This window comes from Equus asinus, chromosome 4 (assembly GCF_041296235.1).
Source record: "Equus asinus isolate D_3611 breed Donkey chromosome 4, EquAss-T2T_v2, whole genome shotgun sequence".
NCBI lineage: Eukaryota > Metazoa > Chordata > Mammalia > Perissodactyla > Equidae > Equus > Equus asinus.
Genome location: NC_091793.1, coordinates 31,537,054 through 31,561,362, shown reverse-complemented (window position 1 = coordinate 31,561,362; position 24,309 = coordinate 31,537,054). Strand labels below are relative to the sequence as shown.

At 38.0% G+C, this 24,309-nt stretch overlaps 1 long non-coding RNA gene across 1 annotated transcript; it reads left to right on the top strand.

Moving 5' to 3' along the window:
- On the top strand, positions 1–20,525 carry LOC139045047 (uncharacterized). Its single transcript, XR_011502632.1, has 3 exons — positions 1–347; positions 13,934–14,029; positions 20,102–20,525. It is a non-coding gene; the product is annotated as an uncharacterized lncRNA (long non-coding RNA).
- The last annotated feature ends 3,784 nt before the right edge of the window (positions 20,526–24,309 follow it).

Sequence of the window (24,309 nt, the reverse complement as noted above, 5' to 3'; positions counted from 1 at the left end):
AGAGTTTCTTTCATGATAAAAGAGAGGGGATATAAGAAGGTTTTTGGATCCCTTTTCTCCCTTTTTGCTTTGAACACTTGTGTAAGGACATAATGCTTGAAGCTGTGGCAGCCATCTTGTCCTCATGAGGCTTTACATTGGAAAACAAAAGCCAACAAGCTGAGAGGGGTTCAACGGCAGAATGAAAAGAGTTGGAGTTCTCACTAAGTCACTGAACTGCCACCTATCTCAGTACTTCCTGTTAAGACAACAATAAATATCCTGATGATTAAGTCATTGCAGGACTGGCTTTTTGGTATTCGCAGCTGCAAGCGTTCTTAACTGATATATCCACAGAAGCTCAAAATGTAAGTAAAATTGTTTTAATGGTACCTTTAAATTCTTCTGAGTGTCTTGGGATATTTTCTGCCATAGCACTGGGGCATGGGCTCATATAAAAGGAAAACAAGGATTGCCAATAAAAGTACAGGATTTCCACAGTAGGAGAGGTAGAAGGGGTGGCGATTACACCAGTGCCACCCAATGCTACCATAGAGGATCTGCCATGCCTATGAAAGAGTTCATTGTTACCTATGAAATCATTTTAGGTCATATTCACGTAAGTCAGAGAGAGTATATTGATTGTCTAAAGCCAGGACTTGGCAAACTACAGCCCACTTTATTTGTAAATAAAATTTTATTGGAACACAGAGATGCCTATTTGTTTACATAGTACCTATGGCTGCTTTTGAACTACAGAGGCAGAACTGAGCAGTTGTGACAGGGACCACATGGCCTGAAAAACCGAAAATAATTACTCTCTGGTCCTTTCCAGAAAGAGTCCGCTGACCCCCAGTCTGGACCACGGTTATCCTCACCCCTACTCTAGACTCCAGATTCAGAGATTATTTAGTCAATTCCTTCAAATGCCCAGAAAGTTTAGGTAACCTGCTCAAGGTCATATGAATAATGCAGAATTGAAACTCGTAACATATCTATCATAAAAAATAATCCTAAGATATTATGTCAAATGTTCTTTTTTTTTTAAAAGATTGGCACCTGAGCTAACAACTGTTGCCAATCTTCTTCTTCTTTTTTTTTTTCCTGCTTTATGCCCCCAAATCCCCCTTTACATAGCTGTATATCTTAGTTGCAGGTCCTTCTAGTTGTGGGATGTGGGACGCCACCTCAACGTGGCCTGACGAGCAGTGCCATGTCCGCGCCCAGGATCCGAACCCTGGGCCACCGCAGCGGAGCACACAAACTTAACCACTCGGCCACGGAGCTGGCCCCAAGTCAAATGTTCTTGATTAAAGCTGATAATGTTTTTGTATGTTTGTTAAAACATGTTTTAATTCCCAGGCTTTCTAAATTTTCCATAGCTTACATTTCTTAACAAAAATTCATTGTGTAGCATAACCAGTTATCTATACATAAAATTTTATTTGAATTATCAACTGCTTATTCTTTGAAATAGAACTATGATAATTTCTGCAACATGTACTAGCAATATTCAGTCTTTCTCTTTTTATTTTTCTTTTTCTACATTCCTATCTCCAATAAAATAACCCTAAACTGGACTTCAGAGTCCAGTGAACATATCTCTATAGAACAGAACCGGGTCCTGGAAGTAATGGGGGAAAAAATGATTTCTAAGTGTCACAAAATTCATGCAATTGAGCTCAAGTACTTTAATCAGAAGAGAACACCTTAGACACTTAATAAAAACCTACTTACCACTATTTTAGGTAGAATTATTTGGCTTATTATCCAACAGAAGAAGAGAAGCAGCACATTTGAGAGGAAGAGAAAAGCTATAGAAAAGCACATAGCAGAGGTGAAAAATTGATTCCATGGAAATAGCATTGGTCAACAGCCTTGGTCAACCTGGATCTAAGCCACAATTACGTGGCTAAATAGGTTTTAGACCTTGGGCAAATCAGGAAACTTCTCTAAGATTCAACATTGTAATCTGTAAAATGAGGAAACTAGATCAATGTTTACCATATTATGTTCTAATGAAACAGTGATTTTGTGAGATGATTAATAGAGGTATTCCACAAAACAAGATTTCATAGTAAATGAAATTCAAAAATACTGTGTAACTTTGCATAGTATTGCCCCAGCAGAAATTCATAAAGAACATTAGCATAATAAAAGTTCAGAGAACTCCTGAAGTTGTGTTTTTAACCCATTGTGTTTCCCAAAGTTATTAAATGATGAGACTCACATCTTTTTATTTTTTGAAACAGCTGTCCATTAATGTAAGGAGAACTTAAGTTTTACAAGATACAAGTTGAGACCCATGAACCTAGATGATTCCTAAGGTCCTCTTATGTTTTTAAAATTCTAAGCATTTATTCAAAAAGTATTTGTTTTATTCAATAAAAATATTATGTGTAAGGTATGGGACTAGGCACTGTAGATAAGCCTATTAATAAGATAGATTTCTGCCCTCCTGGACATTATGTCCAAGATCAGGAAGACGTTATTAAATATATAAGTTCAAAGAGTTGTAAGAGCTATGAACATACATAAAGTATGATAAGAAGATGTAGTATAAAAGGGTGCAGGAGTTCAGGGAAAGCCACGTTGTAGAGGTAATGTTGAATGTGAATGAATGAAGTGAGTAAGTCATGGGGAGATCTGAGAGAAGAGCTTCGTAGGTAGAAGGAACAGCAGTTGGAAAAGCTTGACATGTTAAAGAATAGTAAGAAGGCCAATGTGGCTAGAGGAAGTGAGAAGAAGAGAGACAGGAGATGAGATCAAATAGCTGGTAGGGGACCAACTCATGTGGGATTTTTTTGGTCATAGAAAATGATTTGAATTTTCCTCTGAGTATGGTGGCACTCCATTTGGATGAAGAGCTTTGAACCAAGGAAACAAATTAAGTGGCCACTGCAGTAGCCTCCAGAGATGATGGTGGCTCAGCCCAGGGAGCACTGGAAGTCGATATGGTCAGATTGGGATATATTTTTAAGGTTGGAATTACAGGACAGCTCAATTGATTGGGGGTAGAGTATGAGAGAAAGAAGAGAGATAAGGGTTGTATTGTTCTATATGAAAGCTCACACACAGCTTGAAAAGAAGAAAAATAACAGAAAAATTACTGAAATTAGACAGAGTATTAATTACATTTCATTATTTACGTGTGTATTATATATTTTATATGTTTCGACTCTTATATCAAAAAGATAATGAAGGGGACTTCCACTTCCAACCAAAATGGAGTCATAGGGACCAAATTTACCCTCTCATCTGAAAGAATCAAAAACAAGACAAAATACCTGAGAGATAATGGTTTTTAAGACATTAGGCGTCAGGCCATGAAGGGCAATGATTTCTCAGAAACAAAAGACCAGTGAGGTGAGCCCTATTACTGCCCCCACTTACTGCTGGGAGAGAGTTTCTAGGTCATGACCCAGTGAGAGGGAAACCAGGAGAGACTGATGGTCTTCCTGAGCGGAGGGAACAAAGCAGATAAAATGAAATCGGAAAATTATACTCAATACAAAACAAAGCAGAAAAAAAAAAGAGGAGCAAAAATCAGATGAGGCAAATAGAAAACAAATACTAAGATGGCAGATTTCAACCCAAACATAACAATAGTCATGTTAAACGTTAAATGCCCTAAAATGCAAAGACACAAATAGGTTAAAACTATAGGAAAAGATATGCCACGGTAGCAGTAATCAAAAGAAAGCTGGAGTGGCTATATTAATATCAAAGTGGATTTTCAGGATAAAAACAATAGAGATAAGAGGATCGTTTCATAATGATAAAGGGGGTCAATTCATCAAGAGAACATAAATATCCCTAATCTTTATGTACCTAACGAAAGAGTTTCAAAATACGTGAAGCAAGAAACTGATAGAACTGAAAGGAGAAACAGTCAAATCATGATGACAGTTGGAGATTTCAGCACCCTCTCTCAATAATTTATAAAACAAATAGACAAAATATCAGTGTGAATACAGAAGATGAACAACACTACCAACCAACTTGACCTAATTGACATTTACAGAAGACTCCACCCAACAAAAGATAATTTTAAAAGATTATTTTTTAAAAAGCAGACACAAGTACCTGGCAGTCAGGGGGTTCTGAGAACAAGATTATGGCTCCACACAATCCAATCCACCCTGAAGACAGCACTGGATACAACTGTCTCAGGTAATAATTCATCTGGTTCTAAGGAACAGAATGTGGACACAATAGTAGTTTATGTAAATAGAATGTCATTTTTCTTATATGGTAGCAATAAATCAATGTTTTCAAAGACAAAAATCTCTGTGATTCTCTTGGTCTTTCTCCTATGAATATTAAGCCATTCAAAAATGGTTTTAAAAAATAACTGCAGGGAATCTAGCCATCCTGTCAATTCTAGGGGAAAAGAAGTTAGAAGAAAAAAAAGAAAAGAGCAGTGCGGTTTCAGTCCCTTCTTACCAGGAGTTGAAATTTTCTTAAAAAACTCCCAGAAAACTCCCAGCAGAATTCTGCTCAAGTCTCATTGGCCAGAATTGGATCCCATGGTCAACCTTATCTTTAACGGAGGCTGGGAAAGGGAAAGAGAAAAAATATAGTTATAAACAGCCTAGATCAGCACTGTCCAGTGGGTATATTATACAAGCAACATGTGTAATACTCTACAGGGCTTTTTTTTTTTAAGTAAAAAGAAATAAGTGAATTCGTTTTAACAATACCTTTTTAACTCAATATACACAAAGTATTATCATTTCAAAGTGTAATCAATATAAAAATTGTTGAGATAATTTACCTTCTTTTCTTTTTTTAGACTTAGTTTTTGAAATTGAGTGTATATTTCACACTTACAGCACATCAATTTGGACTGGCCACAGTAGTAGCCCAATGTTCAGCAGGTACTTGTGACTAGTGGTTCCCGTATTGGGTCTCGCAACTCTAGAGCAATCACAATCCATTGCCTGGGGCAGAGCACTTTGCCACCCCGATCAAATCAGGTTTTGTTAACAAGGGGAGAAGAGAGGTTAGAGTGGACATGAAGAGAAGCAACTAACAATGACTGCCACATCAATGCAATTACTGAAATTGTTTTTGACTATTTTGAATTGTCAAATAAAAGTGAAATTAGATGGTTTCTGTTTAAGAATGGAGTGAAGTCCACAAACTATTGTAAAAGTTCCTTGTGTAATTAAACCCCCTGTATGTTCTTCAGACAATTTAGCATAACAAATGGACTCAAGTCCCCAGACTTTATTCATTCAGTAGATGTTTACTGATAGCCTTACAGTATTTTGTCAATCCCTTCAATGGCCTTTATCTGAGACTTCTGGGTCTTTCCACATGCTGTTTCCTCTAAATGGAATATTCTCCCTTCTCTTCCCACCTTCCCATCCCTAAACCTGGCTGACTCCAACTCATCCTTCAGATCTCAGATTAAATGTTATTGCCTCAGGAAAACCATTTCTAACCCCATATAATTACATTATATGTTTTCATGGCTGCATGTCATCCAACTATCATCATGGTCATTGTACTTTACTATAATTATTTCTTTTACTATCCATTTCCCTCACTATATTAAATGCCCCAAAACGTTTAAGATCATGTCTGTGTTGAACAGCAGGATCTAGCAGACTGCCTGCCCCATGTTTAATATATACTTGTTGAATGAATGAATGAATAAATGAATGAATAGAATGCCATATAAGCTGTGAAAAAAGAAAACTGAAGACAGATCTAGGATAAATGAGTAATACTACAGTGTGGCTAAGGCTACTACGGAAGCATGAATGAGATGCTACGGAATACAAAGAGGTGAGTTTAACCTGAGTCTTGAAAAATGTGTTCACCAGATCGTCAGGGTGGGTAAGAGCATTTCAGGCAGAAGAGACAATAGCCTAGCAAAAGACTAATAAAATCCTGAATCAAGGCAGTTGTAGTGAGAGAGGATGAATATATCTTGATTTAAAAATGAAAAATAGAGAGAGAGATTTTTTTTTTTTTGCAGGCGAAGATTCACCCTTTGTTAACATCTGTTGCCATTCTTTCTCCTTTTTTCTCTCCTCCAAAGCCCCAGTACATAGTTGTCTACAGTTGTAAGTTCTTCTAGTTCTTCTGTGTGGGCCACCACCACAGCATGGCTACTGACAGACAAGTGATGTGGTTCCACACCCAGGAACCGAACCCAGACAATAGAAGAAGAGCGTGCTGAACTTTAACACTAGGCCCTCAGGGCTGGCTCTCAAGATACATTTTGAAAGTAGAATCAACAGGTTTGTTGAGAGATTGGTTGTAAATGTTGAGGAAGCAGGTGTCCAAGATGACTTCCACATTTTCACCTTAGGCAACTAGGTTGGTGATAATACCATTTGTTAAGTAGAGATTAAAGGAGAAGTAAATGTTTGGAAAGATGAGAAAGTTAGCTAAGCTTAGGAGAAGCAGAATTTTGGGGTTTGGGGAAACTTTTGGGTATAGGGGATAAGAAATTACAAGTTTGAAGTGGAAGACATATTTGACGGAATCAATGGAGCATAGAAGATAGTTGAAAACATGGGCACAAATGAGATCAAGCACAACTTAATGAACATCTGCAAAAACATGGCGTGACTATAAAGTAATACAATTGCTTCTTCAAAAGAAAAACAACAGCATCACTTAAACATCCAAATGAATGATGTTTCTTTCATCTGAGTCACCTCAGGAGGCCCTGCCCTCATGCTGACTCTGCGCTGCCACTGCTAAAAATATTTTCAACACTCCTTTTTTGGCCACCCTTTAAAAAGTGAACAAGATATTCTTTTGAATATCCTCAGTAATGGCAGATCTTCATTGTTTCTGGATAAATTTGGTGGAGGAAGCAAAGAAACTTCAGAGCCAAGTCTGATGAATAAGGCGAATGAATGATCATATTATATAACATCATTTTGGCTCAAAGAAGAGGAGTAGCAAGTAGCAAGAAAGGTTTTCTACATGACTTATAACTGAATCTTAAAGCAATTTTAATTCAACAAATGTTTCTGCTGTGTCTATGAGCCAGGCACGTTGCTTTTATGTGTACAAGAGCAAAAGGGAAATTCCTGATGTGTTTTGAGCAATAGCAGTTGAATAAGCATCGTTTGAATAAGTATTCAGTTTTCTTAATTGACTCCTTTGAAAGACATATTACTTAAAGAAGTCTTATGTCTTCTTGGCTTCCACATGGTTGGGTCAAATGCCTCTTTATTGTGCCTCCAAAGCTCCATGTGTATATCTCTTTGATAGCCTATTCACATGATGCTGTTATTATCTCTACTGTCTGTTTGCCTCAGAAGACATTATGATTATCTTATTCAGCCCTTAGCACAGTGCCTGATACAGAGTAGTGGTTAATAATTGCTTGTTCATTGAAGAGGTAGATAGATTGAGTGAGTGAGTGAATGCATAATTTTAAAGATTTTTTTTCTTCCTTTTTCTCCCCAAAGCCCCCCGGTACATAGCTGCACATTCCTCATTGTAGGTCCTTCTAGCTGTGGCATGTGGGACACAGCCTCAGTGTGGTTTGATGAGCAGTGCCATGTCCGCGCCCAGGATTCGAACCAATAAAACACTGGGCCGCCTGCAGTGGAGCACGCGAACTTAACCACTCGGCCACGGGGCCAGCCCTGTGAATGCATAATTTTAAAACTTCAATTTTTAAAACTTCATTTCAGCTCAAATGAGCTGTCCTCAGAGAGGCCTTTCTCAGTCAATCTACCTGAATATCCACACAGATCTACCTCTGCCAATCTCTGTCTTTTTACTTTGCTTTATTTTCTCCATAGTATATGTGAAATTATGTATGTACTTATCTATCTTTTATTGTCTGTCTTCCTCAGTAGAATGTAACCTATACGAGAAGAGTGGCCTTGCCTAGATTGTTCAGGGATGCATCCCCCAGTGCCTAGAACAGTTGCTGGCACAATAGTTTCTTTTTGAGTAAATAAATGCACATTTCAGTTATACATTGCTATGTAATAAATTACCCCAAAACCTAGTGGCTTAAAACAACAACCATTTTATTATATCTCATGATTTTGTGGGTCAGGAATTAGGGCAGGGCTCAGCTGGGAGACTCTTCTGGCAGCTGAAGACCTTCAGTAATATTCAGCTGGTGAATGAGCGGGTCTGGAGGGTCCAAGACAGCTTTAATTACATTACTGACTCCTTGGCAGGGATGACTGGAAGGCTGGGCTTAGCTGGGCCTGATGACCAGTGTGCCTACGTGTGACCTCTCCAACATGGAGGTCTAAAGGGTGTCAGGTTTCTTACTTTGTGGATGAGAGCTCCCAGAGTGAACATTTAAAGAGGTATATGGGCAGAAGATGTAAGACTTCCTATTACTGATCTTCAAAAGTCCCACTCTGTCATATTCATCAAGCAAGTCAGTCAGTATAGCCTATATTCAAGAGAAGGAGAATTAGACTTTATCTCTCAAAGAGGGATTAGGAAAGAATTTATGGCCATGTTTCAATCTTCTACACTGCATGAAGAAAAAAATTAATGTGTAAAATGGGTTGGGATCTAAAACAAAACACTGATTGCTAAATGAGCCAGACATAAGTAACCAAGAAGAGAAGAAATTACAACCTAAACTTCTTTTCTCTGCCCACAAAAAGACCAAATTTATAGAGAGGTCAAACTCTGGGAAACAATATCTATTAAACAATTACTATGTATCGACCACTTTACCCAGTACTTTATATGTATTCTCTCCTTTAATCCTCACAAACCACACTATTGAGTGGATATTATTGTGATGATTACAATACTACCTGAGTGACGCGAACATTCTAATCCATCAGACCATAGGACTCCCAAGGTAGGCATCATAATATATTGCAGGGCTGATATTTCTCCCTAAGAATGAGCAGGAGGGGTCTATTTTAAGAAAAATTAAAAGAACGTGAGCTCTAGAATCAGCCCTGTGTAATAACCCTGGTTTTTCCTAGTAATAACTGTGCAACAGTGGGCAAGTTACTTACCTTAATTAATCATCTGTAAAATAAGGATGATAATGTCTAGCTTGTAGGCTACAGTGAAGATGCAAGTGAATATTTTAAGGTGCCTAGAATAGAGCTATCACTTAGAAAGATTTGAAAAGTGTTAGTTCCTTTCTCAGATGTATAACGAGTGTCCTACTTATAGGAAGAATCACCCCATTGTGTGTGACAATTTTTCAGAATTTCTCCTGGCATAATTAAATATTTATAACTAGAGAAAAAAAGGATGCTCCAGAAATTTAGATTTATCTATCTCCCTCGCTAGTTCAGTTTCTGCCCTACCTAGTGTGGACGATAGAATCAATTCTTCTAACAAAAGTAAGGTTACCACTGATAAAGTAGTAGGGAGCCGTCAACACAATTTTTCATTGGTAATAGAAATAGTTTTAGAAAAGACTTAGTTTTTAGTAAAATTAGAATGACCTATAAAATAAAATTGGAAAGAAAATGCTCTGGATTCAGTATCTAGTTCCATGTTCTACCAAGTATCATAGGGGGAGAATAAGTGATATTAGGAAATCAGCATTTCTAACTTTCACAATTTTACCACCGTGATTAGCATGAATATTTTATTACCAATAGTATATAGTCTCGGTTTTGTAAGAAAATTTCCTTTCCTACAGCTAAAAGCACAAGATTGGCCCTCAGCCACTTATGACTGTTATGTATAATAATTTACACTATTTTGTCTTAAAGTAGCTCCTCGCCTGACAAATAACAAAGAATATCAATTGCCTTTACCATGTTCAAATTCTGTGCTCTCTGAAAAAGGATGAGAAATAAACTTGAGAGCAAGCAGGCGGCCCAAGTACACAGAACGTAAGTGCACCATTAGCCCAGAGAAGAAGTAGGACAGCTTGTGGTGACCTAAGGAAAAAGCTTGTAACTATCAGAAGAAGGAGAAGAAGTAGCTGGAGGTCAAATGCAGAATAGTTCGGCACAGAGGCCTAGACAAATCATGACAAATACAAAAGACGGAAACATTCCAGAATCCTAATAAAGCTACATTTATAAGTACCTCACTGGAAGACCAGAATTGTTTCCTAGCCTATATTTTATAACGGACTACATTCAAAATTAGAGCTTTGCATCACAGAATAAGAAGATTACTCTAAAGCAATAGAATATGATAATTACGGAAGTAAGAGAAATGGAAGTGTAAACAAAGTCTGATTATTCCAATCTTCTTGAAAATTATCAAGCTATTTTTTACCAATGAGGAGACAAACAGGAGCACTGGGATTTTGAAGAGAACTGATTTCAGAGAGAACCTAAAGAGAAACATGGAAGATGCAGGAGACTGCTTGGACTTTGAGAAATAATCTCTGAGGTGAGACTGTGCTGTTGCCACAGCAATAGAACAGGTGATGGACAATTATTAAACAAAGGCTTTTATGGCCAATGACTTGGAAAGCAGGCACAGATCTCTATAAGTATATAATAATTGTATTTCTAAAAGTCTCCTATGAATTAACCAATAGAGATCAATTAAAAGGATAATAGTTTACTCTTTGCCCATTAAGTTACTATCAACAAGTTTAGCAGCCAAACAAGAAAACAAAAATCAAAAAAAAAAGTGGACTTTTTATCCTGGATGATATTCAAGCTCTATAAAACTCTATTTCTCATTACAGTCATGGAAAATTTTACAAATTATTGCACTAGTGTGCAATTTTATGATTAGCACACACACTGAACAAGATACAGTGGAAAAGTGACAGGGGGAAAGTCTGAAAGTCACATGCTGATCAATGCCCTGAGTCATCATTGTGGCAAGAATGTGAACTGGCTGATTGCTACACATCCTGGTTTTTTGTTTTGCTCTATTTTGTTTTTTAAGGGGCAAGGAGAAAGATACATGTTTGCACGATGGAAAATAATGAAGGGCAACTCAGGTGTAATATTATACTGGGCAGTTTGGGAAGGAAAGTGTTATAAATGTAGGCAGCTCCTTGTATGCTCAATGATTTAAGACCCACCCAAAGAGGTGCCTGTTCTCTAATCAAAAATATGTCTCCCACTTATTGAGGTGTCTAGAATTCGCACAATCTCTTATCACTTTAGGGTTATAGATGGAAAGGAAGACCCTGGGTCTACTGGGAAATGAGGCCAGCATGGAGCACCAAGAACAAGGAGGCCGGGCAGGACTTTGTATTCAAAAGATGACACAAAAAGGGCAGCAGCAGGGGAATGGAAAGGTACCCAAAATAGCTCTTCCTAATATTGTCCAAGAATTTGGTCCAAAGGGAAGAAGAGTTTTATATTTTCTATCCTTTTATCTTACTCACTTTTGGCCTCAATTATTTTTGCTGCTCACTGAGTTGTGTTTTGTATATTTATTATGAAGGCTTTGTTTCTTTTTGGAAAGTAATTTTGCCATTTGGGTCCTTTCCAGATCAATTCCTTTCTAATCACCATTAATGGCTATTGATTGCAACAGCTTTCAGCTTCAGATGGAGTAAATGCCTTAATATAGAGAGATTTATATCAAATCCAAGATATATTTTTATCTAAATCTTTGGAGTTTGGTTCAGACAGAGTGCTTATAGGAACCATATGGATATGGATATACTCTCAAAACTTTTGTATATATAGAACTTTCAAATATGTGTTTTATATATATACATAAAAATACAAAGACAGACAGAAAGAGACAAAGACATGTGTATGCACATTTTAAATTTTAACTGAACATTTTAAGACACTTAATCTGCCTAGATGGTTATTCTTCTCTAGATAAGAAATTGTATCTACATAATTATTGAAAAATCCCTATGGGCCTGTGTATTAATGAAGAAATATAGGAAAACCTATAGAATTTCATCTCTAGAGAAATTGTTCATTTAACATGATTCTCTTATATTTTAACTTTCTGGTAGTACAAACATAAGTAGGATTTTTTTTGCCATCATAAGGGTTTGAGATCTTAGAGATCACGGAATTCCAAGTATCTGCTCAATGCAGAAGTTTCTGACAATCTTGCAGATTTTACTGGAAGTTTTCTTCTTTCCAGAGATGAGGACCTCACTACTTTGTAAGCACAGTATTCCAAGCTTACCTGGGAATGAGTCTGAATCCTTCCTCTCTGTTTCCTTTCTATCCCTCCAATTCAGTTGATCTCAGAGTCCTATAGAGACCAACTCCTTAATATTTCCCTTCATCTCCCCAACACCACTTCCCTGGTTTATGTCATCATGACTTCCACTTGCATTACTGAAATAGCCCAGCCTTCCTGGAGAGTTGTCCCCACCCCTTGCAACCATTAATTCATAATGCTGTCAGAGTAACTTTTTAACACACAAATCTGATCCTGTCACCCACTGCTTAAAACCAGACTTCTTGGCATCACAGTAAAGACTCTGGTCCAAGCCAACCTCATTCTTTCTCACCAATCTCATTCCCATATCCAACTTTGAGTTATATCCTACACTCCAGCCATTGTTAATAATCTGCAACTTGTAAAGAGCGCTTCCTCACAACTCCCTATCTTTGCATGTGTTGTTCCTTCTATCTGAAAAGCCCTCTCCTCTTTCCTCCTATGGCCAAGCTAATTTTTCAAAATTCAACTTGGGCATCATTTACTCCCTGAAGCTCCCACAGTACACATGCATACTTGGCACCTATCACACTGAATTGGAACTTTTTCTTCTCTGCTTTTCCCACTAGACTGTGAGCCTTGTATCTCCAGTACCCACAGTTCTATTATGGTTCCTGAAATATAGCTAGGTACTCAATGTTGAATGAACAAGAGATTGCTTCCATTAAGCAAAAAATTGCCTATGCATGGGTCTACTACCTTTTCCGGATAATAGCCCTAAAATTTGAAAGACAGCTAGCTATTGTGTTTAAATTTATTTTCTTATTTTCAACATCGCCAGTAAGCCCCATTGTTGTCGTTTTTGCCTTGGTGACTACCAACTCTTTTGAACAGATTTCCTGTCTAGCCCCATCTTGCTTTTTGACCTTCCACTTCTAAAAATTCTTAACATACTATCTAAATTCTATCTGATTCATTTCCTGAGAGTAAAACTAGACATCTTCTGAATAATTCAATTCCTCTGTCATCTCTTACTCCTAAAGCTATTCCCTCCAAAAAAAATTGCTGATATCTCATTTTATCAAGTCATCCAATCTTTGCCTCAGAGCTTTCTTCCAAGCTACATCCTAAATGTGGCAAGATATGTAGATCAACCAGCTCCAGTAATGGTTGGGGACAAGGGCAAGAGCTGACCATGGCATCTTGTCAAGGGAATGTCTGGCTTGGATGAGCTAGAATGGATATTTGTAAAATCCTGTGTCTTAGCTCAAAAAGTTAAGACTGCTGGGAAATCTACCAAGCAAATAAACTTTCTGTTTTCATTTAATTGCTTTTGAAAGACCAATCCTCGAGAAAGTCTTTCATTCCTACTTAGAATTATTTAGGAAGTATTTGGAGGATCTAGAGAGGAAGTAAACTACTTGACCAAAGTATGGCACTCCTCTATCAGAGAAGGACTTGCTGTTCCATCGAGAAGGCAATCTGATGGAACCTGTATGGACCAATTAGAGCAAATATGTGTACCTGCTTGTAAAAAAAGCTCAGTCAACCCTATTAACAAGGTTACATCAGATTTTCTTTGCCTCTAATTTAAAAGTAGGTCTGGTACATAGGTATCTGACATTATTTTCTATACTTATCTATATGTTTAACATTTTCATGATTCAAAATGAAAGCTAAAAATAACTTTTAAAAATATAGAAAGTTTCCCTCATATTGCCCCACTGCTTTCCTTAATTCTTTATGCATCTATTAAATTTAAAAATAGGAGTATAGATCATATATGAGGTTTAGTGTTTGTCAATCTGAAGTGTCTACCTAGGCTCCTATTGGTTTTTTCAGAATGATTTTTACCTGTTACTTCACAAATACCAAAATTACTCAACTCTTCAAAAGCTGTTATCTTATTTTGTTACAGCACTGAAAGGAATACAAGATAAGTGCTGCTCTCTCTGAGAGTGGATAGGGTTGTAAAGAATTCACTGACTTGCTCCACGTCTTCTTGATAACTATGGTAAGGTGCCTGAAATGATGTAACATATTTTACAGCCTCCAAAAAGTTTCCAGTCGTTAAATGTCTCCATACCTTCCTTCTACTCTTACTGCCCATGTATAATAACTTAAATAATGGCAGCAGAATTTATTGATAAAGTAGAATTTCTGTTTATTATTTAGATTTCTAGATATAAATTTAAAGCCCAGTTATTAAAATTTATTAAGAGGGAAAGCATTATACTTCACAGTAATTTAAAATATTCTTGCCTTACACATTCCAATTACTGCTGATTTATTTCTTAAGTTAAGTACAGAATTGCTACATATTTCAGATATATATCTAGCTGTTAGATTCTAAGGTACTAGTGGTCATCAATATGTCTTTTAGAATCTTAGAAATAATCGTATAGAATATAAATTTATTTTTGAAAATGCTCTTGGGGTATCTAAAGCACTATTTTTGGATTTCAGTGTCAGAGTGCCATAGCCTTATTATTTTTTTAGAAATTCATTGCTTAGTTTTTGCATCTATGTGAAAGATCTCATAGGGTCCATCTATAATAAGCAGCTTATCCAATATGTAATTTTTAAATGCTGCTCAAAAAAAGAGGCTGCTTTCTTCTGATAAACCCTAGACTTTAATAACATGTCCTCTGAATTAATTCTGTAAATGCAGTATTAAAGTTCAGCACAGCGATCTGTGCTGTTTAATTAGCTCGCAGCTGCACTACGGGGATAACATTCCTTGTTGGGGAGGTAGCTTGGTATTCATTATTTGGGCTCTGGTTCAGAGTTCAGTGGTCGTTTTAAGCTATCTTAAAGAATTGCCTGTCTTTGTTCTCAGGGAAGACCATATGGATTCTTGCTTAATCATTACTCAGAACACTTACGAGTGTTCTTGCCACAACTGTATAGTCAGTAGTTGATTTTGCCTTAACATAACAAATGGTGCCAATCTTCCAGACATAGAGGGATCCTGTATGATCAAAAAATCATCTGACTTATTAGTTTAACTTAGTATACAAGTCACACAGATAGAACCTAAAACTCAACGGCTCTACCATTTGAAAATTCTTTATACTTTTAAAATCTCCTTCTTAATGATGAAGACGGATTATAAAATTTAAAAATTCCTGGGGCCACCTCCATGGCCGAGTGGTTAAGTTCGCGCGCTCTGCTGCAGCGGCCCAGGGTTCAGATCCTGGGCGCGGACATGGCACTGCTTGTCAGGCCACGTTGAGGCGGTGTCCCACATCCCACAACTAGAAGGACCTGCAACTAAGATATACAACTATGTACAGGGGTGTTTGAGGAGATAAAGCAGAAAAAAAAAAAGAAGATTGGCAACAGTTGTTAGCTCAGGTGCCAATCTTTTAAAAAAAAAAAGAATTAAAAAATTTAAAAAAAAATCCTTTTGAAGCTGTATAAATTTTAGCTATAGTTTCTACATTTCCCTGTAAATTGTATTATTTTTACATACACTAGAGAATATGAAGACAACATAAAATGTGGCAGATTATATGGGAAAATGAAGAATGTAAACACCTATTCATTCAGTGAATACTATGAAAACCTACATGATCTAATTTCATCCTTACAGAAACAGTAAAAGATTGTCCTCATTTTACATAAGGGGGAACTAAAGAATCAGAGCAGTTAAGGAATTTGCACTAGACCACACAGCTAGTAAAATTCAGAGCTGGGATTTGAATCCAGGCCTGCCTTGCACGGAAGCTCAGGCTCTTTCTAAATATCACATTGCCTCCTCCTCAAAGCCAAGTTTAAGCTTCATCTTTTTCATAATAATCTTTGCAATGAATTTTAATTCTCTTAGCACAAATTTATACAATGCGTCCTACACCATCACATATTTATATATTTCTTTGGAGTTAATTTTCTTGCTATTTCATGACTTGTCAAGACTACTAGTTGTGTACATTTCCTAAATTCAGGCACTGTATCCTCTGCTTCCTTTTATGCCCCCACAGCAAGAACTATTCTGGACAAGTAATACAACTTTTTACACTAGTTATGTTGGGGTATGGTCACAGAGATCTTTCACCTTTTACACTATACATATCTGTATTGTTTGAACTAGAAAAAATTCACATCATACATGTAGATAATTATCTATATCTAATATTAGAAAAATCTAATGATAAATGTCCAATGTGGAAGATATTAGGAAAAAAGTATAAAGAATATATACACATTTATATGACATTATATCCGGTTTTGCTGTTTCAATTATTGCAGATAAAAAAGAAAGAGTTAAGTGCAAGAGGCAGCTTAATTATTTTTCTGTTTATAATAGTAATGGATAAGGCTCCAAAAATTGGGAAAAGATGACTAAAGCACAGAAATGGGAAGAACATGAGGCTATTAAGTACCTAGTACTTCATTTTTTTTTTCACTTGAGGGAGATAAGCCCTGAGCTAACATGTGTGCCAATCTTCCCCTGCTTTATATGTGGGTTGCCTCCACAGTGTGGCTGACAGTCCATGCCTGGGTTCCTAACCTGTGAACCCAAACCACTGAAGTGGAGCACACTGAACTCAACCACTATGCCACGGGCCTGCCCCCGCTAGTACTTCATTTTTAAAGACATAAAGAGGAACTATAAAGGATAGTGACCATGTATACCACAGAAAGGGATGGCAAAATGTATGCAAGATACACATTAACATGATGATAAGAAAGAAAGACATGCCATACTGAAGAAAATGGGAGAAGTAAAAACATTTACTAGTTAGAATAGAACTCTCCCTAAAATATTACCACATCATATATACATGCTATTATATCAGTGGAATAATGGTAGCTCAAAGAGAATTTAACATGATCAAATCAAAATGATTAAATCTTCGTCCTTTTTGGCAGATTATTTTGTATAGAAGTGTTCTTGTGATCCTATAAACAAGGCACTATTACTTGGGAAAAATAATTTTGCTGTGATAAATTCTTTGTTCGATCATGGAGTGACTTCATATAGCTTACGTTGAAACAAGGCATATGAGAAATGTAAAAAGCAAGTGAGGTGAATAAAATAAGAAGCGAAATGATAATGGACAAACACACAACTCTAAATGCTGAGATTGTGTGTCATGGTAGCAGAGCATTAAAAGGGGGCCAGAATTTGGAACTGGGGAGGCCAGAAATGCAGAGGAGTTGAGAATCTTGACATGACAAGGGAAGCAACCATCAGGACATTTTTTCATAAAGAGGCATAATTAAAGTTCAACATGAACCAGTGAGGTCCGAAACTAAGCAACAAGCAAGCAGAAGTGAGTATAACTAGATTGAGAAGTAAGTCAAATCATTGGGTCAGAAATCGGGTAGGCAAGCAGAAGATTAAGAGGACACAGTGACTAGAGTTCAGGGCAAAGCGTGAGAACCTGCAGGACGTAGATTCCAAAACAGAAAGCAAAGCAAACAGTCTGAATTTGGCTCATAGTCTGGAACCAGAAAACTCACAATAGCCAGTTGAGTGGAGTAGGAAGAATAATTTGATTCTGTGACAAGTTGTCTCCAGAAGTTTCTCCACCATGACCTTAAAGAAAAGTCATGAAGAAATCAGTATTTCTGGGTCTTGAGAGTAGAAATAGGAAGATGCATCTGACCCGATGCAGCTCATTGCCAGGATTTCGGGGCGATAATCATTCAGCAGTTTTGTCTACAAAATTTCAAAGTTGGTGCTCCCTCCCTATCTTTACCACAAAGTAATTCCTTACCTGTCCCCTCAGCCCTACCCCTAGAAAACTAAGTAAGCTACTTTTCACGTAGCTATGATTTGCAATTGCTTTTTCTCTTCCAATTCACTCATTTGATTATTCTTCTGATGACATTTGCTCATCTATTAGGTTATGGCCTTAATAATGCATTTTTTTCTTGACCTACTAATTTCAACCATGATCCAATGGATCTCCCCATATGTGTTCCTTAATAATATCTAATGCAGATTCTTTAACGTTCTTGGACCTCTCAACTATGAAAACTTAGCCCACCGCTCTTATAAACTTGAATCTCCATCTGAGTCAAAGATTTCCCCTCCCCCTCACTGTCTCTGTGCACTTTTTCTCCCCTCTTCCCTCCCTTCTTGAAGCTAAGGCTCTTTTGGTGTTGAGGAGAGGGAGCATGGAGGAGGAGAAAAGGGCAAAATCTATTTTCTTGGCTAGACACTCCAGGCCCCTTTGGCATGGCAGGCATCCAAATACTGACTGTCTTGTGGGTACATGTGGAGGTTTTGGAAGAGCCCAGCAAGGCCATTTGTAGAAACTGGTACCAGCATACCACTGCCAGAAGGCAGGATTCTGACTTTACACGGGGTTCAACTCCAGCTCCCGTCCTCACTCAGGTCTAGCCACATCTCCTATCCTTAAAACTCTGCACTTACACACTTATGACTTATTTCCAGGTTCAGGAGTCCCCTGGGCTGATAGCCACTTACTGTACACTGGCTTCTCCACCTTTGAGCTCTGAGAGCTGCCGTTCCAGCACTGCAGATTTCTTCTTTTTTTTGTACTTAGCTGTATATTAACATTGTTTACTATATTTTTCCCAGCATTGTACAACACACACATTTGGGGAGTAGAATTGCATAATGCAGGAAATCTGATCCATTAGATCTGAGGATGGACCCAGATACATGAATTCTGAAAAATGCTCACCAGTTGAGTCTGTGTTATGGACTGAATTGTGCCCCCCCGCCCCCAAAACTCATATATTGAAACCCTAACTTTCATGTGAGTGTATTTGGAGATAGGGCATTTAGGGATGTAATTAAGGTTAAATGAGATCATAAGTCCTAATCCCATATGACTGGAGACATAACAAGAAGAGGAAGAGACACAGGAGATCTTTGTCTACAAGGCAGGAAGAGAGGCCTCACCAGAAACCAATACTTAAGGCACCTTGATCTTGGACTTCTAGCCTCTAGAACTATAAGAATATCAATTTTGTTCCTTAAGCCACCAGTCTGTGGCGTTCTGTTATGGCAGCCCTAGCAGCTCATACCGTCTGATTATCTGTGCCCACGTCCACCCCCACTGAGAAGCTCTGCACCAGACTCTCTGGAACTCTTTTTTTTTCTTTCTCCCCAAAGCCCCCCAGTACATAGTTGTAAATTCTAGTTGCAGGTCCTTCTAGTTCTGCCATGTGGGACGCCGCCCCAGCAAGGTTTGAGGAACGGTGCTAGGTCTGCATCCAGGACGCCACCCGGCACAACCCTGGCCTCTGAAGCTCAGCACAAGAACTCAAGTACTTGGCCATGGGCCAGCCCTGCTTTTGAACTCTTAAAAACTGTAACCACAACGGGAACCCCCAACTTTGAGTCACTAGAGAATATCGTGAAAACCTATATTGCTGTAAAATCATACTCTAAATTTGCCTGGGCCTTGAATAACATTTTGTTTATCCCTTGCTTATCCTTCAGTTTCTGCCCCTTCCAGCTCTTAGCCTTTCTCGATTCTGGCTGATGACCACAAGCACCTATTATTACATAAGGAATATTAATATACATAAGGACATTTATGTACCTATATAATCTTTCCTCTAAACTTCAATTTTTACTCTTCCGTCCCACTCTTTTTTTTTTTTTTTTTTTTGCCTTTTGCCTCTACATCAGAAAAAGATATTCCTTTTTCTTTCGAAGGCAAGTCCCTTCCGTTTGTTTTAGAGCCTCCCTTCTCCCAACTCTGCGCCCACTCCCCAGCATTTTCAGCTTTCTCCCTTGACCTCTCCCTCAAAAAATTGGCTCTCAGTTATTTGGTTTTGGATGGCTGGTAAATTGGCTTCTTTTCAATATTTCTATATGGAAGGAAAAAAATGACCCTGAAAAAAGTTCCCTCAGGTCACCAGAATAAAAGAAAAAGTCAGGGGATATAAATTTAGAATTCATCATCAGAGAGGAGATAGTTCATTTATTCATTCATTCATTTCAAAGTAATTTTACTTTAAGCGCCTATTATGGGCCAAGCCCTTTTAGGCCTGGCATGTATAAGTGTTTAATAAAAGTTTCTATGTATAAATGAATAGATGAAGTATCACTTTGATGTTAATGTCTTCTAAATAGGCATCCTCTTTGTTTTCCTAGAGAGGCCATTTGTCAGGATCAACAAATGGTTGATGAAAAATGAATAAGATCATCCTTATCCTCAAGAGAATGAAGTCGTAAAAATGGGTGAACTTTCTAGAAGTTAAGATAGAAAGAAATGCTCAAGTGTAAATACTTTGTATTGTAAATAGCCAGGGAAAGAGAAAGAAGAACTAGTGAAGAAACCAACAAAAGAATATCATGACGGAGGAGGGAACGAGAGCCAGTGAGGTGCATCAGAACCACCTAAAGGGACTGTCAAAAATGTGGATCTGCTGGCTCCACTCCACACAGACTTGACCAGAAGCTCTGCCAGTGTGGCCCCAGGAATCTGCATTGCTAAGCTCACACAGGTGATTCTTCTGCATGTTCTAACGTCATGAAAAACAAAGGAAGAGTTTCAAAGAAAAGGTGGGCAACAATGAAAAATTATATAAAAATGTAAACACTAAAAAATATGAAAAATGTAAGATTCACCACAAATGAGAGAAAATCCTGCTGATTTTCCTATTTTTAAACTAAAAAGATATTGAAGTAAGCATACCCCGTGGATGGTGGAGCAGAAAGCTGTGAACCTGGATCCTTGATGGCTGTGTTCAGCAGCTGAATCAACCATAACATCACCTGCCTCCGGACTTCCAATGTGAGAAAAATAAACCCCTTTTAATTAAAGTAAGAGTGTATATTCTTGTTTGCAGTACATTTACTTGGTAATAACGGGTAAAGAATGAATGCTTGTGAATAGTAATGACAACACTTATTGAGTATTTACTACACATCAAGCGCTTTAAGAGCTTTATACAAATATCTCACCAAAACCCCATCACAACCCTATGATACACCATAACTCACCATTACTAATAGGAAAATAAATGAGCTCCACTTACGGACATGCAGCGTACCAAAGGTAGTAAATGGATGTCTCATGGATAATGAAAGGATAGGAAAATGGATGTGGTCAACTTGTTAACTCCCAAGTACTTTTCCTGGCATTTCTACTGCCTATCTTCTTTTGCATTAATTTAAATCCTATATATCTTTCGTGGCACAAGGTAAGTCCAAATCCTCTGTTAGGAAATCTCTCTTAACGACATTTAAGTATGAGCTTTCCCTTTTTTGATTCTCTGGAATTCAGATTTAGGACCATACTCTATGACCTAGATTATGCAACATTTGAAGTAGAAAAAATGCCTTATTCTAGAAGAGTACAGGGTGTTAAATAATTCCTGTCAAACGATGACATCTAACCATTTTACATTTTTCACCTATAAAAATTTTCCATAATGTGACTTGAAAATTCTTATTTTAGGCTTACCTGTAATCATACTTCATTTAATTGAGCAAATGTAATTAATTTGTTACTAATAGATAAGAGTTCTCTGTGGTTTCCAGCTTGGTAATGTTTCTCTTGACATCTCTCTCTGGTGATCTAGGTTAATGGAAATTTGAGAACGTGTACAATTGCTTTTTATGAAGCACTGAATATTCTTCCACTCCTGCCTCCCTACATGTGTCAGTTCTCCTTAGCATTCTGCAATGATCAAAACGGACATATTCACATATGTATAAATGTCTATTTGGGGAAATGATATGGTTTTAAAAATGTTGTTGCTGTTATGTTATGTCGCTGTTGGTATGTCTTTATTTTGTCCTGTTGCTAGACACATGTTGACAATTCTTGAGGGAATAAAGATTCTACTGTTTCCCTTTACATTTAATTACTTTGAGAACTTTAGAAAACTGTCTCCATGAGTTATACATGATTAATTCATGTTGAGTTGATCAACTTATCAGAAAAGATGTCAATAGTTTAGATTTAATCCACTAAAAGGAATATACTTTAATATTTTGCAGAATACATTATTTTGAACGCATGACCCATCTTCAACGTTAACATCTCAAATAGTAACTTGCCATTGGATTTAAACATCTTTTTTGCATTGTAACTAAAAAAGATATTTAAAGCATATTAAAAGGAATTTGTAAGATTAAGTATTTCAACATAAATTGCATTATTATGTTGTTCTTATGCAATGATGTATCTCTGGATGAATTAAATCCACGGGATAAGTAGGGTCTACGATTAAGAGGATATGGTTATATCATACATAGTGGCATCTTTGAATTCAAGTAGTTCCATTTTTTTAGGAAATGCTAATTAAGCAATCAAATATTTCCTTGGTTTTTACATAGAGAATATGCCATTAAGGAGATTTGCATACTAAATCTTTGGGAGAAAAAGAATGAATTTCAAAGGTAATGTGTGCAACTATTTCTACATTGCTTTCAGCCTTTATTTGCTATTTGAAGAATGAAAATATAAAAACCAAACTACACAGTACAATTATCTTGACTATATCAGTAACAGTACATTACTGTATGTGACTCACATTTCATTAAAATGCATATAAATATGTTCTGGGATAAATATGTATATAATCTCCATAAATGAAAACTATTGAAACCATGTTCTAAAATGAAGATGTTGAGTAGTTTTTCATGACCACAACACTATAAGAGCATACATTTTATTTTGAACTGCAACAAACCCACAAAGTGAATAGATTCTAGTTTAACCTATTATCCGTTTTGCTAGTGTACTATAGCAATGATTCATATATTACTTTAATGTCAAATTCTTGATTAAAGTGGAATATGTAATTCAATTTTCTATTGCAACTTCCTTGGAGGGAAAGTTGGACAAAAGCCAATGATACTTAAATGTCTCTAAGCCGTTTTGAAAAGTTAATCTGTTCTTCTGTTAAGAAGTTTTGAAATAACGTCAGGAAAGGCTATTGTACCACATCAACCAATTCCTTCACAGGGATTAAAGAGAGGAAAAACAATGTCACTCTGCCCACTGTTAATTTTGCACATCTAAGCGCAGCTCAAAAGGTTGGTAATGCCTGATCTGGTAAGATACGCAAATTGATAAAAATTTATTTTCAACAGGGTTAACTTGGAGTTTTTTGCTTTTTAAACTTTTTACATATTTTGTTTCGAAGGCTTTACAAATATTTAAAAATAAATGCTACCAGAGAGCTAACACACATAATAAAGTCCTTCGCATTGCCTGCATGATTTTAAGACGAAGTTACATATACTGATTTTTCCAGTCCTGGAGTTAAGAGAAAGGAGAAGAGTCTGCAGAACTTATCTTTCTGTTCTGATTAAGCGGTGTTGAAAACAACATTGACAAGGTCTCTGAACGAGCGGAGATGGTTAGTTCAAATAGAGCCGATCAGATGAAGATGGAGAACAGTGTCTTAGGTAAGGCACAAATCTTTCCATAGGTGCATCCGTGTGTGTAGGAAGGAGAAACCGTTTTATTTTTAAAGTAGCTGTCACTACGGGTGTTTTTTGTTTTTTTAAAAAAATTAACTTGCAAAAGCTCCTGAAGGTTGGGGCAAAGCAAGTTACCTTTTAGCATCTACATCCTGCACGTTACCCTGTGGGTTTTCATTTTCTTGTCCCCACACGAAAGAAGGGTGCTGTGTAGAGCTGCTACAAGTGAACTAAAAGAGCCAACAGCTTGGCATACGGAGAATAAGCCAGCCCCAAACGAAAACACGGGGATTTTAAGCGCGGGTCCGGAGGGGCCTGTTGGCACTGGCCCAACGCCTGCGCTAACCCTTGGGCGCTGCAGCGTGGAGCCCCGGGGTCTGCGGGCCCGACCGGCAAAAAGAGAGATGCGGCGCCCGGCGCCCACAGGGGGAGTGGGCTCTCCTCTGCAAGAAGGCAGAGAGCCGGGAGGCACTTGGGTCGTCCGGCGCGTGCGCCACGGCTCGGGACAGGCATCGAGTCCGGTACGGAGCGGAGCCGAGGCGCGGCGAGGAGCTGCTCAAATGTCCGCTGACCAGTGGTCAGCCTTAACCTGTCCTCGCCAGGAGCGCTAGTCCTGGGCCACCCGCCATCGCCACTCCTGGGCTCTGGAGGGGCGCAGGCCCGGGGTGGCTCGGGCGGGGCCCCAGGTGAAGGGCGTCCGCCTGCGGCAGTCCCCGTCCTCCTGTCTCCACGGTCGCGGGAGCGTCCGGCCCCGCGCCGAAACAGCAACTGTGATTGACGGAGTCACCGCCTCGCGCCCGAGCCACCCCCTCCTCCCCCACCGCCCCCCTGCCCCGATACGTCATGGAAACACGGACGTCAGAGCGTCCCGGCCAATCGCAGGCAGCGGCAGGAGGAAAGGAGCGAGCGGGGGCGGGGGCAGC